Genomic DNA, 18,923 nt, shown 5'->3' with positions numbered 1-18,923 from the left:
GTTCTAGAAGGAAGCTTACAGTATGTTGAAAGGAAAAGTTGTGTCAGTATTAATGATATGTTTAGAAGGCATTTATTCACATACAACAAAGGATATTCTAGCAATAATAAAGGATGGCTCCCAGCAGCAAAACATTCTTACTGTAAAATAAGCGTATTTTTTAAAATTTTTCTCTCAGCTAACTTGATAATATGTACTGATATCTGGTTTTCAGTTTTCACTGAAGTTGCATTAGAAAATTAGGTGATGTGACATTCCACAAACTGAATTCTAGATATCCTCAGCTAACTGGTTTCAAGCACAAGGGAAGGCTTCTTACCTTTGTGCTCTTTGTGTAAGTTGATAAGAAATGGTCTTTCACAAACTTCTGTCTTAAGTCCTGTATAATCATGTGTTATCAAATGACAGCTGAATCTGGACCTTTCACCTATGATATTCTTCAGCTTGCCAGAGAAAATAAAATATCCATTGGATATCTGAATTGGATGCCAGGAATCAGAGCACAGCAATATCTGGCACAAGCTGTAGAAAGCTGTTACGGTTAGGCTCTACAGTGCATGAAAAAAGAACTTTTCTCAGTAGGCTTCCAATGGGGAACATCACTGACAGTGCATTTCTGTGATCCTTCATCCTGTTGATGTTCTCAGGCCGTAGATAACAGCTGCACCATGACTGTTGTACTAAGTACACGTTTGTAATCACAGTAAATAAAGCAGACAAAAAGGAGTCTAATTTAGAAGAAACATGGAACACAGAGAAATTAATGTTTGAAGTTGAAGATGGTGTCTGATGTAGAAGAACCTGTAGCCAGATGGTCTAACTACCAGTCCTGTGAGCAAACCATGTTAAAACAAAGTGGGAGAGTTGGAGACAACCATATATATAAGGAGTAACAGATGGAATTTCTGTCTATCAAAGGAGGAATATACTCTAGTACATTAATACTGACTTTTCATATACTGTGTAGAAATAGAATTTCATAAAATAGCATATATGCATTCACTTGAGTTACTGTGCTATTTTCTGTTCTTCAAGAAGGATATCAGCAGAATTTTCCTGTATTCCTTGCAATAATTTCAGTAGGTGGCAGACCTTAACCTTTAACAAGAGCTTTGATTTTAGGAATAGGAAAATGCTGTAATCACCAGTTCACCACATAGTGGTGTCCATGCAAAAATATGTTGATTCCAACTACAGGGATCATGGTGTTACATTGAACGTGGTGGTCGGTTGTCAAGTGCTTAGCGTTACAAAGCTTTCATTTGGCTGATGGTTACTTATCCTCTTCTCACATAGGTGTTTGTAAGGAAATTTTCTATGCATGTTACTAAAGTATTGAGAATTTTAACCTAGTTAAAGACTAACAACTAGGAAAGGCCAATCTTTTGAACACAGCAGAAATACATAGAGTGTATATGATGTTGTCATGATACTAAATTACTGTACATTGCAGCATTGAAGGACCATTATATAATAACACTAGAGAGAGACCAGTTGATAAAAACCATGCAAGTCAGCAGTCACTCATCATTAACTGTTTTAATACTGAGTCAAGTGGTTTAATTATGTATCAAATATTTTAATGATGCAGTTTATTTTTTAGTGCATATTTTCTTGCAGTTTGTTGTCAGGGAGAATGAAGGTATATTATTTGTCTCCCTGCACTTCATTCTGCAGTCGAAGTTTGACAGTAACAGTACTTGCACAATTTAAATGACAAAAATGTAAATAATATATGTACTTGCTACATCTGTGGCAGATATGTGACAGGCTGGCATACCAGGAATGAAGTACTTAAAATATTTTTGCTTAGAAAGGACAAGCATTACATAGGCTGAAGTTACCAGCATAGCCAGAGACAACTGGTGAGACCTTGACTGTAAGTTGATAGAAAAACTCTCATTGGCTACACAAAATGCACAATTTTATCAAATTATTTTAGAAATACACATAACCAGATTCCTTCTTTATCATGGAACCAACAAAACTATGCATTGTAGCATCAAGCCTCAGTGGTCAAATCTGTCTTGTGTTAGGACTTTTCCCTCCTCTTTCATTTTGACAAAAAATGTCCCTTCTAAACTGTAACTTCAGTTTAGTGCTTTCTTTCTCTTTCTAGGAGAAATAAAGAACTATGTCAAGCATTGGTCAAATAGATAAGTCTTCAGTCAGATGTCATATAATAAGAAAGCTATTTTGCTTTAGCTTTATTAGTCAATTTTATGAGTTCTAAGAAAATGTGCATTTATTGCAGATTTTGACAAAAACTATATACAAGTATAGCAGTTTGCAGGGATTTCAGATAGTTGTATTGACCAAATTACAGCACTGTGTAGGAAACCCCATGCCCAAAGTCAGTTTGCAGCTAAATGTGACAAACCACTAATGCCATGAGCCACACCATGTATTGGTAACAAGTACAAACCACTCAGACTGTAGTCAGAAAGACAGAATTGTGCTGTGGTTCATAAGGCTCTCCAGTAGTTGAAAATCAGGCAGTATAATACAAGTTGGGCTAAAGTTGGACAATTAATCCAAATGAGTAGCTTAAACTCCAAACCTACGCCACTTTGAAATACATGTGGCTTCTCAAAGTTGCTGTCCCTCTGTGTCCTTCAGAAATGGTAATTCCTTTATGCGTTGCAGCATAGCACCATATGTTACAGCAGGGAAGGCTAATATGCTACTGAAAATACAAGTTGCTTTTCTATTAGGCAATGATCCTATTGAAATTAGCATTCATTTCAGAAATTAAAGAGCAGATTGTGAATTCTGCCAGATTTCTGCAATATAAAGGTATTCATCAATATAGTGCCCTGACAAACAAAACACATACTTAGGATGAAATTGCAAAATGGCTCTGCCTAGGCAGAGGCAGCTGGTTTCTGTGTGAGCTTCCAAAATGAAATGCCCATTTTTCCAAGCACTCATGTATGGCTTGTAGGATCTAGGCTATCAAAACAGGTACTTTATCTTGAACATACATGGTTGACAGTTGGCTGTACCTTTTACAAGCAAGTGCTTGTGCTGCAGCTTTCAAGTTTTTCTATTATTTTTCCATCACAGATTATCATTAATTTCTATTACAGCTTACCTTGGGATTTCCTGCCAAGCGCCTGATGGCAAAAAGCTCTTACATAAAGATGCTGCTTTTGATTAAAAAAAATTAATAATAATAATATATGTAACGGTATGCTCTGAAGATGTGACCATCAGTGAACACATAAATGATTATGGTAGATGTTCTGAGGCTCCTTAATTTGGGGATTGTCTCTTATTAGAAATGATAGGTGTGCCAAATTCACTGTTCTCCACTAACTGGAAATGGTGATTGGTGTAACATCTACTGCACTTGTTACAAAACTGCACTGAGAAACTCAGCAGACAGTTATTCTCTTCATCTTCTTTTCACCAACTTTCATAAGTCACCTCAAAACCAAAGGGGAGGGAGAGTTTTTGTGAAATTTGTACTGTTTTTGTTGTGTTTTTTTTTCTTTTGTTCTAGCTTGCCAGCGTTTTATGAATTTTATGAATCCACGTATTTTCTTGATGGAGAGAAAAAAAACACAACACCAAAGTACAAGTAATAATATTAGCAATGGAACTAGTACTAAAAAGTAAAGCCAGTATTCCAGTAGCAAATTAAATGAAAAAAAAGCTTTCCGTAATTAAAAGACAAAATATCCTTTCATCCTTAGCACATTAAGCTCTCATACTTTCTTGCTGCATTACATTTTATATGCACATAAATAACTTTTAAAGAAAATTATTTGGTTTACAAAATCATGCAGTATAAGTTAGAAAAATAGATGTTACTCATGCAAGTTAGGTTCATCTGTCATGTTCTTCAATATTTATACAACCTTTAATTGCATAACAAATAGGATTATCGTGTATTATTAATATATCAGAATTACATAACACCATCTGATTCCCACATGCCATGGCCTTTTTCCATACAGTCTCATGGTGTGCTTGAGAATAGAGAGGCGAAATTAATAATTATATAGAGTATTGTAGATCTTAAATTAAAGCTGTTTAATTTTTGGTGTCTTAAAATACAGTAACTGACTTCAAGCTTAAGGTAATATTTTGAGAAACACACTGCCTACCTCTCCCTCCTCAAGTTTGCAACCCATCTCAGTCACTTCATATGGTGCAAGCAAGCCCCAGACTTACACCAGCTTCATACTAAGAGTTTACCCTTGTCATATGTCAGGAGGTCTCTTGAATTTCTTAAAACCAAACAGTGACACCTAGCAGTACGCCAGATTTCCTGTCCCCATTGCCTTGTGTCTGAACAAGGCCACAGTGGTTCGTGTCCTTGTGCAGCAGGGCTCACACTCTCCAGCAACTGAAGTGCTTGGGGTTAGCATGTGGCAGGAGCTGTGGGTGTGAGCAGTTCGATTCATTCTCAAATAATCTGTCTAGTCTGTCGATGAAAGATCCTGTGACATGTTTTTAAGAGTAGCAGTTAGCTCTGCTTCATCCTGGCTGGCATGTTCACAAGCTCCTCGGGGTGCTGTTACAGTCTAATATTGTTAAAAGCTTTGAAACCTCTCAAGCAGAACCCCCACTGGAGCCGTGGGGAATTCTTCATGGCCAGCACTTGCAGGATCATGCCCATGAATGTAAAGCATTTTAGGATTCCCCGGGAAGAAACCATAACCCTCAGAAGGGTTTCACATTAATATTCAAAAAGCATACATATGGTTGCAGTTTACAAAATATTTCAGGGGAAATATAAATGGAAAAAAGTTGTTTTCCTTTTTTTTTTTTTTTTTTAGATTGGGTGTACAGTTAATAAGCAAAATCCTTTCTGATCCTGGACAGATCTGTTAGCCTTGTGCAGCAGTGGGCAGAATGCCTGAGGCAGTGATGGAAGTGCTGGGTGCAGGCTGGGTGCGCTGTAGCCAACTCCTCTCACTCCTCCCTTCCCAGAAGAGCAGCAGATACTTGGCAGCCCCGAACTTCCCTGTCCAGATTCTGGTTAGTGGCCAAAGAGTAATAACACACCTAAGTCAGGCAGGCACAGATACTCTAAGACTGCTTAGCCTCTTCTTGATTGTAAGCTGTCTGAGTACAAAGCATACCCCGTAGCAGAGCATCTTAGCCAAAGGCCTGTGGACAGTGCAAAGACTAATAAAAGAAGTAAGGCCACCCTGAGTGAGCACACTTGTCATGTGTGATACACCTAACTGCAGGGAAGTGGTATAAGTTTCTTTATCCCATTAAAAAATGTTTTAATGATTATTTCTAACCCTCATGTCTCTAGTTGCCTTCAAATGTCTGAGTGAATTCCAGCTGACTCAAATATTTCTGCAACTTCAGAAAGCTGGAGCTGATGTAGAAACCATTACACTTTCCTCAGAGTAGCTGCAAGATCTTCAATTCCCATGCTATGTAGGAGCCAGTGGCTTTGAAACAAATACATCACCTTGAGAACCTCTCCCTGCCATGGCCAAAGATAAGTAACATACCTGCTTCAGTGACAACACCTGAATGTTTTCAGTAAAGTCTTTGTTTTCCTAGTTAAGAATGAAAAATGTACCTGAAGAGTCATAAACTCTCTTCTTGTATTATCAAGCATCACTTTGTGCTAGTGGAGGCAGGTTTGCCTTTTAGTACACCAGCAGCCTCATCTGTAAAGTGTTGTAATAATATTTACTCTCTTCTCAAGGGCATTTTGAGAGTTAGTTGGTACTTTGAGGAAGCAGTTTGAGAGTTTGCATTTACTGCCAGCAGTATCTATATTCCACAAAACAATATAGCAATGGAAACATTTGGATTTTTTTCCTTATTTGCGGGGAGCTATTTCTGCTTTTCAGCTGATAAATGACTTATAAGATAACTAACATAAATCCCTGCAAATACATGCCATTTATGGTCTTAAATACATGCAGAGTTTTGTCATCCTAAAGATAAATACACCACTTGAAAAGGGAGCATCCCAATCACATCTGACCTGTTATATAGATAAAGTCAATGGTGTCTGCAATTACTGTGAGATCTATCAATTCAAACCAATCTGTTCTTAAAGACAAATCATGCATAAACTCAAGCTAAGTAGTGGTCTCCTATGATTCTGGTTCATGCTGTGCTGACAAACCCTCATAAAAGCAGATAAACTGTATCAAGAACTAATTAAGGACAGGGTTTTTTGCCTCCTTTGCATGAAATTAAGTAACAGTATTCTGGGAAGAACTAAAGGAACAAAATCCAGTGTATTTTTTCTTATTCATACACAAGACTTGAAATAATGTCTCAGATTTTTCTGAGGCTTCAGTTATTGTATGTAACTCTGGGGTGTGAATCCCAAAAGTGAGCCATACCCAGCAGGAAATGAAGATTTCTTATTTCACCAAGTTATTTTGGCTGATTAATTCAGGGTGGGACCATTTAGAAAAATAAGCCTACATTATTCTTTATGGAATTAAGAATAAAATCATTGGCTTCCCTTATTAACATGTTTATTTCGTTTTGTTTATTTTTCAGTAGACACACCTTGTTCATGCTTTAGGTAACAATATAGTACCTGATCATTTACTTGAGTAACCTTCATCATAGCAAAACAACAAACACAGATTGGAAAATACCTGTGTATTAATCTACTACTTGATGCCTCTAATGGATTAGACTTTGTCCCAGGTATATAGGGCTCTGTCATTCCTCCAAGTCATTTGTTGGTAAAGTACTTTATAAACACAGAATGATACCTGGATTTAAAATTTGCATAGTTCCAGTAATTATATTGATTTAAACCAGTTGAATGTGTCTCAATATTTGAGGACTTTCTCCTCTACACTTGCCTAACAACAAAAGAATTATCTTAAATATGAATTTGTAGGAATATTGCCATATTCACTGAAAGTAGTTGTCAGAAGATGTTCGAAGAGTGTATGAAAGGCTGTGGTTAAAATTAGCTTTGATCAGAATCAAATCTCCATCTAATTAATGTAATGATGTATATTACATGATAGTGAATGTTAATCTTTCTGTGAAGACAAGGTAAAACAATAACAGTGTTTTTTTCCATTTCTAGAACTCGCACTCTGAAGACCAAAACTTAGGCATAACAATATCCTCATGTACTAATGCCATGCCTATTTACAGAACTGAAAGAAGAGTCACATGAACTGTTATTGCTAGGGTGGCTTTGCATTCACAGTGAGGCTTCAAGAAAGTAGCTAAATCACCTTCCATAGAAACATTTTTATTTTTTCCACTGGTTTCTATTGTAATGCATTTCTCAGAAGATTCAATATGTTTTTCTTCTTTATGCTGAGCTTTAAAAAATATTTTCCAACTTATTTTCACTTGAAATAAATATTTGTCTTCTGTCATGGAATATTGTTTCCTGCAAAGAAAAGCCACTGTCTTCTTTCTGCTTTTACGCCCTCTGTCTCTTTTTGACATTTATCTAAAATGACTCCAGTGTGTCCTACAGATTTAAGACTGACAGTATGTGGGAAAGACAGTGGTCTCAGAGTAGTTTGGCTTTACTCCCAGTGGAGAAATAGAAAGTGGTAGCAGTTCTGAAACAGCACATTTTTACTGCAGACACCCGTAACCTCAGCCTGCTGAGAACAAGGGAACAGGGGAACTACCTTGAAAAGGATAATTCTGTATGAAACTCTTTGTTGAAAAGGGTTAGTTGTCAACTACAAGATTTCAGTGAGATTCATTAGACTAGGAATTCAAAGCCTCTGAATCATTCCAGCATGAAGAACATGTGTGGAAGATGTCTTTCCAGTGGTTCCAATTTTTAATTTTCATTCAAACAAACTAATTTTCATTCATTAATGTTTGAATCTCTACTTTTTATAGAAAAGTCATCGAAGACTGAAGTATTGAGTTGTCACTAGAGCTTCAATAAAATTGAGGACAGGTTTCTTTCTAGCTAGGTTTTAAATATGTTTTTCAGAAACGTTTTTTTTTAATAATTTGTTTTGAGAAATTCATCTGAAGATTGGTGTCTCTTTTACCATTACCAAAGTTCTCATGAACATGTAGCACTTAGCACCTTATAGCTCAGAAACATTTTTTTCAGATTGGCATCTGAAATTCAAATATATATCTATGCACAACTTAAAAATGATTAGTCATATAATTTGATTGGTGTTTTTCTTGTTCCCTGACTGGTATGACTGTTTACAGAAGGCTAAATTTAAATGATCTCTTCCTGAGATGAAAATGTATTTTCTCTGAACATCTGTGCCTGTAAACGAAATGCTCATGAGAAGTGACTATAAATGCCCTGTTCAGATATGCATTTCAAATGTGGCTAAGTCTAGTTCAGTTGAAGATCTGAACCAGAATTTGGTTCTTTTCTCTTTTGGCTGTATTTATTCAATTTCAATAGATCCTAGTAATAACTTCTGTACTGAGCTGCCTCAGTTTCTGGTGCATACGTAAAGTAAAGCCAGTGAGAAGGTTTCACAGCAGCTAGAGAAGGCTAGTGGTAAGACACTCCTATAGGCAGAAATAGACACCGATAACAAAAAAACAGTTGAAGGAACAGGTGATGATTTCCTATTTAATGATTTTCACAAAAAAAATTTGGATTACCTGTGACTGGGTCAATGTATCATTTGTTAAAATATGATACATTTAACAAATCTATCATTTAACGATGAAGGCTTTAACAAAGGCTCCTAAACCTGCAGAATATGTGACATAGTGATGCCATATGAATTTCTGTGCACAGGGACCCAGGGATCATTTTCCATTGTAGGGGAGAAAAATGTAGAGGATAAAATGCTGATTACCTTATTTGGCAAATTCAGAGGAGTTGCCAGTCTTCTGAAATTCAAAATGACTGTTTCAGTACTCAAAGGCTGATATCTTTAGGTATACAAAGGGAAATAAGGTAGAATACTTTTTATAAATGTCAGTAGCCCAAAGTTGTTCAGGTGGAAACCACCTGAAATATTCGTGAAATAGTTTTGCAGTGTAAGCAGCTCTCTAGTCTAGCTACAATTGCTTTGCGATCTTTCTAGAGGCAATCACCAAATAAAATAGGAATATGTTGATAATGAAAAAGGTGGTATCATATATGTTTCGTTCTCACAAAGAATTTAGTAGTAAAAGAAATGTATTAGAGTTTTCCACAATAGTATTTTAATTTTTTTTCAATAGGGAAATTAGTGGTGCCATTTTTCATGTTACGTATTTATTACCTTTTTATTAAGTATTCTGGAAACCGTGCAGTCTTTCACAAACACACATGCACACATACATCCTTCTAACATTTGTAGTCTGATGTGAAAATGCACAGGGCATTTAGCGTAACTGGTGGGATGAAGCTCCATTTTAAGGGTGTTTTCATTGTTTTCTGAAAATCCAGGGCACAACAGTGTCTTACATTGAACAAGGAGAACCAGAGGCATCCTGAATCACTGCTAAGGAAAAAGACGGCACAGCTCCAATTTTCCAGCAGATGTAACAGCAGCTTGGAGTTGTAAAAATGTCTTGCAAGATTTTACACACTTTATTGATACACAGAATATGTTTGTGCTGCAAACTTATAGGCAGTAATAAAAGATGCTGAATGTTCTTCATTTGTTTATTTTAACCTGTTCATGAAGTTGACCTTTGTTATCTTTCATAAATAGGGGCCTGGGACGGTTGTTATTAAATACAGCTGGACTTTTAAATAGTGCTATACTTTCATGTTTCCAAAAGTACCATTTAAAAGGCCTTCTACGAGATGATTTACCTGGTCTGCAGTAGTTGTGTTTAAGTTTAGATTTCAGTTAGTTATTTAGTTATTCAGTTAGTTAGTTATTGAATGGTTTCATCTTTTCCAACATCTAGTTAATGTTTTGATCCCTTGTGAAGCTGATTTTCTTGGATTAGAGCATTTCCTAAAATCCCTCAAATGTCTTTTATCTTTCCATCTTTTTGGTGACAGCTCTAATGTTAATTCAGCAATGGAAGATTAAGTTATTTATAGATATATACATATGTTTATATTTTTTCCTTTATGCATTGCAAAGGAGTTCTACTCTGCTGATCAAAACTATTTTACAAGGCTTTTTCGAATGCATCGAACCACCTATCTTTTTAATAGGACTCAAGATACTGACCTGGGTTTAACCAGCTGCAGAATACTCCTTCTATTGCGAAGGGCACATATAGGAAGATTCCATGTTTGTTACCAGCCAGATGTGAAGTTCAGTATGATCTCTCTTATAATGATAAGATAGCAGGCATAATTTACTTTTTGAAGTCCTTAAGTATTCCTGAAAATGTTCCCTCTACTTGCCTGTTGGATAAAATACTTGGTGCATTCTAGCTTTTTAGGCAGACAGACATTTTAACCACCACCAAGCTGTGATAGTCATGGTTGCTTGACAAAATGGAAAAGTAGTGCCACGTTTCAGCTCCATCTCTAAAGATACATTTTTTCCCTTTAATTTTTTTTTCTTTTGCTTTCATCTGAATTTTTCTTTCATTTTGGATGGACTTCAGAATCTTCCAAAAGGTGTATATTCTGGAAATGTTCACCAATATTACATACATTGACAACTGGATTAAAGAAAACTACTGTGATGGTAGTTCATCAATTTGAAAGTAATGTTTTTCTGCTCAGTAAGTGCTACTTATGGCATATATGTCAACTTTGTACGCATATTTGTTTTATGTTCGTCTACTAAATACCATCTACCACTACCTGTAGTAATGATATATTTGTTAGTGAAAATTAAAAGCTGCAAAGTGTATGCACATATCTGACACATTGCTGGATGCAGAAGGAGATGCTGGTCCTCAAAAATAGTGAATTCTCTTTAAAAAGTTAGGCACAATAAAACTAAGTGATGTACAAAAATTAAATAAATAAAGCTCTTCCCAGTTTTGTCCTGCCTTTCACGTTCTTCTTAATCCTTGACATCATTCCCTTGACATCATCCGTAACTCGCTTCTTTAGCTACTTTAACTGTGCTTTAACTGTGTGTGTGTGAGATAATGAATATGTAAGTGAACGTAAATTTGAATAAATGTGGAAGTGAATACATTTATGTGTATAAACACGTAAATACAGTCCTGTTGCTTACATTGTTCTTAAAATCCAAATCTGAAGCACTGAGCTTTGAGCACAGATGCTGTTTTCAGTAAGATAGTACTTGTCTATTTGAATGTCATGGCAGATGTTTTACCTCGAGGTTAATATCTGACTTGCTTTAAATTCATGTGGGAAATCTGAAAGTTCCATTTCCTATCTCAAAAATCAATAGAAACTTAATCAGAGCTGCTAAAAACAAGTCCCAGTTCTTTTGTAACAGAGAAAGTAAACAAGATACAAAATTAAAAGTGACAGAATATTTTACATGAAGGACATGAAGTACACCACCAACTAAGCTTCAGCTGTACACAGTGTGTGTCTTTCAAGTTGAGGTTTGACTAAAGAAAGCTCCATCTGTTTTGTGTGTGTTTTTTTCTTTTTTTCCTATACCAAGCAAGGCACTATAGTGTATTTATGATATTCTTCACATTTTAGTGTAATCTAAACACTTTTTTCTACAGACATGAGCTTTACATCAGACAGCTTGTATGGTTATCTGTAAGGGGTGTTTTTTGGTCAGAATTTGTGCATTTCATACAGAATTCTAATATATGGTTGTTATTCACATTTGTATCTTGAATGCTTTATTTGGTCTTCCTGCTCTTTTTTTTCCTGGGCTTCATATAGGTGAAGTCATGTCTTGTGTTCTAGTCTAAGCTGATTATTTCTGTGTTGTTTTTTTTCCATCTTATTTCATCTGGAAACTCTAATGCTAGAAGAAAGTGTTGTTTGATATTATTTGTGCTGAATCTGAGAGGATGCTGGGGGTATAATTTAATCTCAAGCACTACGGAAAATTAAGACCACTGTGTTCAGTTTTTATTATCTACTCAAACAGCTGATCATTAAGACATTTTGATCGCTACATTCTGCAGCTGGATTCAGTTGGGGTACAAGGAGTTAAAATCATATTCCAGAAGCAAACTTGACTATTCTGTCAAGTAAGATTGCACAGGTAAATAATTGAAGTAAAGGAAATAGTGTAAACCATTGAAGAAACGAAAGTAAAAACAAAATAAGGATTCTTGTTAACACCATCCTTTGTCCTTGTTTTTAGAATTTCAGCAAGTGCAGATAAATTTTGATAGGCACTGTTGTATTTTCTGAAGCAGCCAAACAATTGTAGAACTGCTAACGTGTATTTCTGTGTAGTTGAGCCTACTGAAGTTTAATGTTTATTTATTAACCTACATGGTCTCTACCACTGGAGGGTAATACCGTATTTGGCAGCCAACAGAGAGAAAATAAGGTTGGGCAGGGCATAGCTAAGCAGCAAGTAGGAAGAAAATCATGAAAAGATGCTCAATGCAGATAGCTACAAAATGTATATGGTGATAAGGTCTGGAATACTCACAGGGCAAGACATTACTTTAGCACAGGGGACTTCTCCATTTTCTCTGACGTCTCAAAGGCTTATTTATTTTTCTATCACATTTCTTCAGCAGACCAATGTATTTTCAGTTTGTGGATTGTGCAAGCAAAGTGAAACAAAAAAGGGGAGCAAAGGGAGAAGCACAACTGCATCAGGCTTTCTCTATTTGATTCACTGATCATTAGTGAATGATCTGATGACTTGAGAAGTCTTTCAACAGCTACACTTGTTTCTTCTTTTTTAGAGAAGTCTTGATAGTCTTGGTAGAAATGATACTCTTAAAATTGTTGTGGATTTGAATGTTCAGTTCAAGCAAAGGAAGCTAGTCATCATACTGGGAGGAAAAACATCACCACAAGACTCCTATTCCTAAGTGTGTACATTCATCACCGAGAGAGCTTTCCTTGCTTCAGCCTCATTGACTGGAGGTGTCCTAGATGGAATTAGGGATCTGTTCGAACAGCTTACCAGTGAAACTTTCTTCATGTAAATCTACCCTTAAATAGCTCTACATGTGGTCAATAAATCTGGAGTTCATATCAACATCTGAAATCACCATGACTGTACAAGTGATTATCTTTGTTCTACTGGTGGAGTTTTTCTGTGGACACTACACACACATGGCGGCACATAGTGGTAGAAGTATTGTTCTGATCCCAGTCTTATATTCTGTTGCTTGCATCACAAGGAGAAGTTTTTTTGTTTTGTTTTGCTTTGTTTTGTTTTTCCACTTTGACCTTCTGAAATTCCTCTTCTCCTCTTGGCTTGATTTTTGAAGAGAAATATAGCACCTAGGGTGAGCCTATACTAAATCTTGTGTTGCTGCCTCATCTCAGAAAGACATCTTAGTTTTCCTTGGCCAGTGGAAGCAAGGAAAAGGGCAAGTTTATCACAAACATCATAGGGGAAAGAAAGAAAGAAAAAAGGCTTATGTGGGCTTGGGAAAAGTGATGTGCAAGCTGGGGCTAACAGGCAGGAGCAGAAGTTCTGTGTGGTGGAGTTGGATCGTGGCTGTCTTCTAAAAAAACAATGTTGCAAGCAGAGATAGATTTGCTGTCTACTTGCATGTAAAAGAAATTGCATGTTGAATGAATAACCTGGAACAGAGCTCAGAGAGAGCCCAGCTAGAGGAAGAAACCCCAGTTCCATGCTAACATAAAGCAGAATTTTGTTTCTGAGGATGTTTCTGCTCCACCGGGGGCACTAATTCTTTAAGAAGAAGCTAAATCAGGTGCATACAAGAAGAAAAAGTCAAAGGAGGGAGTGGTACTCAGATGGGTGTGAGAGTGAACACTTGTTTCTGTTTTGTGGAACCTGCAGTTTAGGTACTCCAGGTACCTCCTCACTGGGTGGTAGCTGAACAAAGTCATGATTAACAGAGGAACTGCCTTTTGACAAATCTGTTATATTTTAACAACTTCTTCACTATAGAATGTTATTAAAGTACCCGTTGCATTTTCGCAACATTAATTGACCATTACTGATGAAAAGAAAGAATAACAAACACACCTATAAACCCTTCCCAAATTCATATTTTTTCAGGCCATATTTGTGATAGACAAAGGGAATAACAGAAAATATGTTTGTACATTGTGATGGCAGAGAGCCAGGAAAGGCTTGAAGTCACTTTGGCCAACCAGCAACTGGTAGCATGGCCTTTGGAGGCCTGCAGATACCCCTGGTGCCCAATATGGGGAAGTAGCTACATCCTACCTTCACAACATGTGTTGTTTATTTTTGGTTGTTCTCTGTGTTTATCACAAATCCAGTGAATTTGCTTCAGTAGTCTATCCCCCAAGCTGTGAGGCTTAAAAATGCTTCTTTTTTAGGAACAGCCAAGTGTGTTTGACTTGGTTTTTGAGATTTGTGAGGAAAAATGTCCTCATTGCTCTGCAACAACCAAAATGTTGGCATTATTGCCACTGTTTTCATCAACAGTCCAAAGCAGAGCATCATACAAGCCTCTATGAAGAAAACTAACTCTGTGCCAATCAAAACCATGACAACAACTCATCTCAACCTAGAATAAGCAGGTAAAATAAATCAGATGGTAAAATACATCATCCCTTTATGCTCCCTGCCCATTCATCAGAAGAGAAGCTATGGTCACTCAGCTTATCAGTAGATGTCTACACAGACTGCATGTGCTTCAAATGATGAGGGCTGGTAGGCTTTAATTTGTAGAGGCAAAATTGTTGATGGTGGGAACCTGATATCCAACCTGTATGTATTTCTGAGTTGGCTGGTTGATTTTCAGTTTGGACTACCTTTACTCTAGTGTCACATATTGAAATCCCAGCTGCGGCTGGAGTCCATCCTCCCGTTGGTGCTCTGCGATCAGGCTGAGGCACAGCCAGAGCTCAGTCAGTGGGAGGCCTGGAATACTGGCTTCAAAAGATTATTTCAGATCCAAACTGAAGTACTAGCATTGGTGCTCCCATTGTCAATTGTGTTCCTGAGACTATTTCAAACAAACCTCCTTAAATAGTCAAACATGCATATCTCAAGGCTGTGAGGGGAGAGAGAGGCATGGAAAGAAGAAATGGAGCACCTCATGCAGGGGACTGGTGACACAGCCGAATTCCAGCAGGCACCTTCAGGATCAGTGCTGCTGCTTCAAAAAAAAACCCGCGTAGGTGGATTCAGAACCATGAAGATTTACTTGTTTGAATGTATGCTTTAAACCATTTGTATGATTAAAACAAAGAGTTTGACTTAATTTGTGTCAGATTAAAAAATCCAAAGAAGCCAGGAAAGAGCTTAGTTTGTCAAGTGGGTTTTGTTTTAAAAATAGAAACATTGTCATTGCTATCTTTCTTCTTAAAAACCTCAGAAATTTTAATGAGTATACGAATTAGTAGAGTGAAAAAAGCTGTTAGCATTCTTGTCTCATGACTTAATTTAAAAAGTTCTTTTGCTTTCTTTAAAGTTAAATTTAAGAAAACAGAGCATTAATATGTTAATTAATAAGAAATTCAATAGAGATCTAGAAAGTAAGTAGTTAGACTACTTTTTTCTTTAGTAACTTCGAAGCTCATTAAATGTTCCTAGGAACACATATGCATAGGAAAGAAGTACAGAGAAATCTTCTTAAGATGAGCTTGTGAAGAAACCTGTCTTAAGAGACATTGGTATTCTCAAATGTATTGAGTCTCCTCTTCTTAGAAAATCACATTAATTAAAGAAGTGATTTTGTTTAGTCCTTTGAGTTAATACTTGAGACAGTTCTCTTTGGGTCCTAGAGCTGAGGGGAATATTGACTTTTAGATCAGTGGCTGAGCTAAAAACTTCTTTTAAATAAACACATATTAGTCCGAGATATTTTGCCTTTTTTTTTTTTTCCTTTCACATCAAAATAAATTGCTCAAAAGTGGGCTTGAAATTTCTTATATAGAGATAATTTTATTGACTGAGTAAAGCTTTCATTTTCTTCTCTTTGTTTTTAAAAAATAAATACATTTAATATTGTAAAAAGTTTCATAGCCAGTCTTTGAAGCATTATTTGTTTTGAAATGTATTTCCAAAAGCACCACTTTCATTTCCTGTACCCTCCCCAAAAGGGAAATATATCTGGATTTCAGCACAGACTTTAGAGTCTGCATTGAGATGAAGCTCCGTTTTTTGAGTGTGACAAACTCTTGACCAAAAAATCAGCTTCATTGATTCTGTGCCAAAGAGCTGTGTTCTTGTTCAGTGTCGCAATTGTGTGTCTTCCTGCCTTCCCAGGGACTCCTATAAATACCTGGATCAGTGGTAGGCCATAATATGGCTTTGAAACCACAACAATGCTATCATTTTTGTGCATCTCTTTTCTGCCTTTCTACTTTTTTTTGCGATCACATCTGACTGTACACATTCAGTCTCTGAAAAGAAGTACCCTTCCTGGGTCCCAGGCTCAGCACGTAACAACACCTGGATTCTGGTGGGGTCCTGGAGGTCAGGGTGACCCCAATCTTCTTCATCCTCTCTGGTAATTGTTCCCTCTGGTAATATCGGATGTCAGTCCACAGTCACAACTGTGGTCACATCTCAGGTTGCTATGCTATTTCCAGCCCATCTCCATGTCGCACGAGCTGGAGCAGCTGTTCTCTCTATTACTAGCTCTGTTGCCCATGGCATTTGCTAGAAAATCCTGTCTTCTGAAAACATGATTTTCTTGCAGAAGTAAGTACAAGGCCGGCCCTTGACACCAATCATGACAGTGGAGGCTTTCAGAGAGGGCTTATGCATTGTTCAGACCTCTTTTGCTAGCAATTACTGGTAATGTGAATTATTTTACTGTGGTTATGAATGTGTAACTTTTGGAAGAATGGGATGTTAAAAGCTCCTTTAGGTCATTGCAGTCACTTCGGGCACATTGAACTCCCCGTTATGTAAGGACACACAAAAGCAGAACAGGCTCCCTACAGCGCTCTGTCGTCCTTGTCTTCTCCTGTGAAGTATGTGAAAGGTTTGTCTATTTTATGAAGAGAGCGTGAGCAAGCTGTCCTTTTCTAAGAACACGAAGCTACTGTGTGCAAAGTGGGAAAATACATTGGAAACGTTAACACTGTGTTAGCTGCCTCTTCTCTATCCACTCAGAACCTCGATGAAGTTTGCTGTATTTATATAATCCCTTACAGATATTTATCGACGCTACAAAGTGTTTCAAGGAAATGTTTCCACACAGGCTGACAAGGTTTCAATTTATAAAGAGCACAAGAAGATAGACTGCTCTCCGGTGTTTACCCAAACCTACTATTTTGGTATAAAAACTCTGTCTTAAGGAGATGAACAGGGCTGAGGACAAGTTTGAATCTTGTTTGGCTCACTAGTGGTAACTGAGAAAAATGGAACAATTTGGGAGAAAGCTGCCTGCTACTGCATGAGAGTCCAAAATTAGACTGTGCAGAGAACAGGAGGAAAAGAGGTAAAAAATAGGGATTCAGGGGAGAAATGAACCATCTCTTCACCCCCACTGGGTGATATACCAGTCAAATACTGGGATCAGGATCAGCAATTGGAAGCGATTCTGTCAGTGAACAGGAGAAAATAGCAGAACAGAGAGTGCTATTTCTGGACCTTCTTCTGTTGTTCCCAGCCATAGCTCCTTAAGTAACTGTTTTTACTTTCAAGGAAGTTTTGGTTTTGTTTTTCTTTTTTTTTTTTTTAAAGTGTAAATAAAATAAGATTTGGATGTATTAAGTAATATTCAGGTCTATTAAACTGAGTTCTGATTACTCAGCTTAGTTAAGATCTTAAAGCTAGGAAGTGATGTTTTATTTTAAATGGAACAAAGTTCCTTTTAAAATTCCTGCCCCCCAACCAAAAAAACAACAAACCACAAAACAAAGAAACAAAACCAACCACAAGCAAACAACAAAAAACTCTGTTTATTTTGGAGCCTTTCTCTTCAATAGTTTCAATCCACTTGCTAGTTACAAAGCTGTTTTAAGTTAATAGGCTGTTTGCCCAGTATGTATTCATACTCTTCAGTATTGGCTTCTCTTACACTGATCTTTTCTGTTTTACTTCTAGTCATCTTTTCATTGAGTTTTTACCTTTCTCTCCTGTACCATGCAGTTTCTGTTCCCTTGTTATTATAATAATGATAGTCAAGTTTATTTAAGATTGAATTTTTCCTGCTGGAATAGAAATGATCAGAACTGTGCAGAGTATTTCAAATGAGATCATGCGTACCTTGCTTTATCCCTACTGTAAGTACCTTTTGAAAGCACATTTCTTGCCACAGCTACCTTGTTCACAGTTACCTTTTGATTAACTAAGACACCTGTATCTTATGTCCCTAACCTTTTTCTTTTTTAATGAAAAATCTACGTGGATAGATTTTTTAAATGAATATTTAGAAAATGTCTATTACCTTTGTTAGTTCCTCCACACAGGAACAGAGATCTTATTGTCTGAATAAGATTGTCTGTTAGTGCATTTTGCTTAAAATACTTGGTATTCATCTCCGTTTGCTTCCTGTTCCGAACGTTTGCAATTCTGTCAAGCACTGTGTCATACTCAGTCAAACTTCCTTGACTCTCAACATTGATGATTTCTGTAGCCATGTACAATTCACACAAACTGCTCATTACTGAGGCTGTAATTAGCTACCTCAATCGCATGGGACACTGGGTGACACACAGACAATTAACAAATAGTGAAATGATGAATAGTTGAAGCAAAACTTGAAAGTAGTATGGCAGGAGAAATGAATGCTTCATTGGCTGTGACCTATGCTGAGTACCTGTCTTTCTAGGACAGTCGTAAGAGAAACAATGTTGTGTTTTCTGAGCTCAGATGAATTACTTCAGGAGGTGAAGCTGTTTCAACTTCTCAGTAAGTGCTTAAAATTTGATTTATGTCACACTTCCATCAATCATATTTTGCTGTAACCTTACGGGTTTCAGAAAAGCTATTTTAGGCTTATTCTACTGTAAATGATACCAGTGTTGTATCTGAAATACAGAATTTTTATGAACTTCACAGATTAGTGTTTCT

The 18,923-nt window shown here is 36.8% G+C and overlaps 1 long non-coding RNA gene across 1 annotated transcript in view; it reads left to right on the top strand.

Annotated features, from left to right (window-relative positions):
* The window catches only part of LOC106019904 (uncharacterized), a 145,404-nt gene extending 134,521 nt beyond the window's left edge, over positions 1–10,883 (top strand). The window contains exon 3 of the long non-coding RNA XR_002406168.4: positions 9,347–10,883. This is a non-coding gene — a long non-coding RNA (uncharacterized lncRNA). The remainder of the gene's footprint in view (positions 1–9,346) is intronic.
* The last annotated feature ends 8,040 nt before the right edge of the window (positions 10,884–18,923 follow it).

The sequence above is a fragment of the Anas platyrhynchos genome, chromosome 14, assembly GCF_047663525.1.
Source record: "Anas platyrhynchos isolate ZD024472 breed Pekin duck chromosome 14, IASCAAS_PekinDuck_T2T, whole genome shotgun sequence".
Taxonomy (NCBI): domain Eukaryota; kingdom Metazoa; phylum Chordata; class Aves; order Anseriformes; family Anatidae; genus Anas; species Anas platyrhynchos.
The sequence above is the reverse complement of the archived record's forward strand: the minus strand, read 5'-3'. Positions and strand labels throughout refer to the sequence as shown.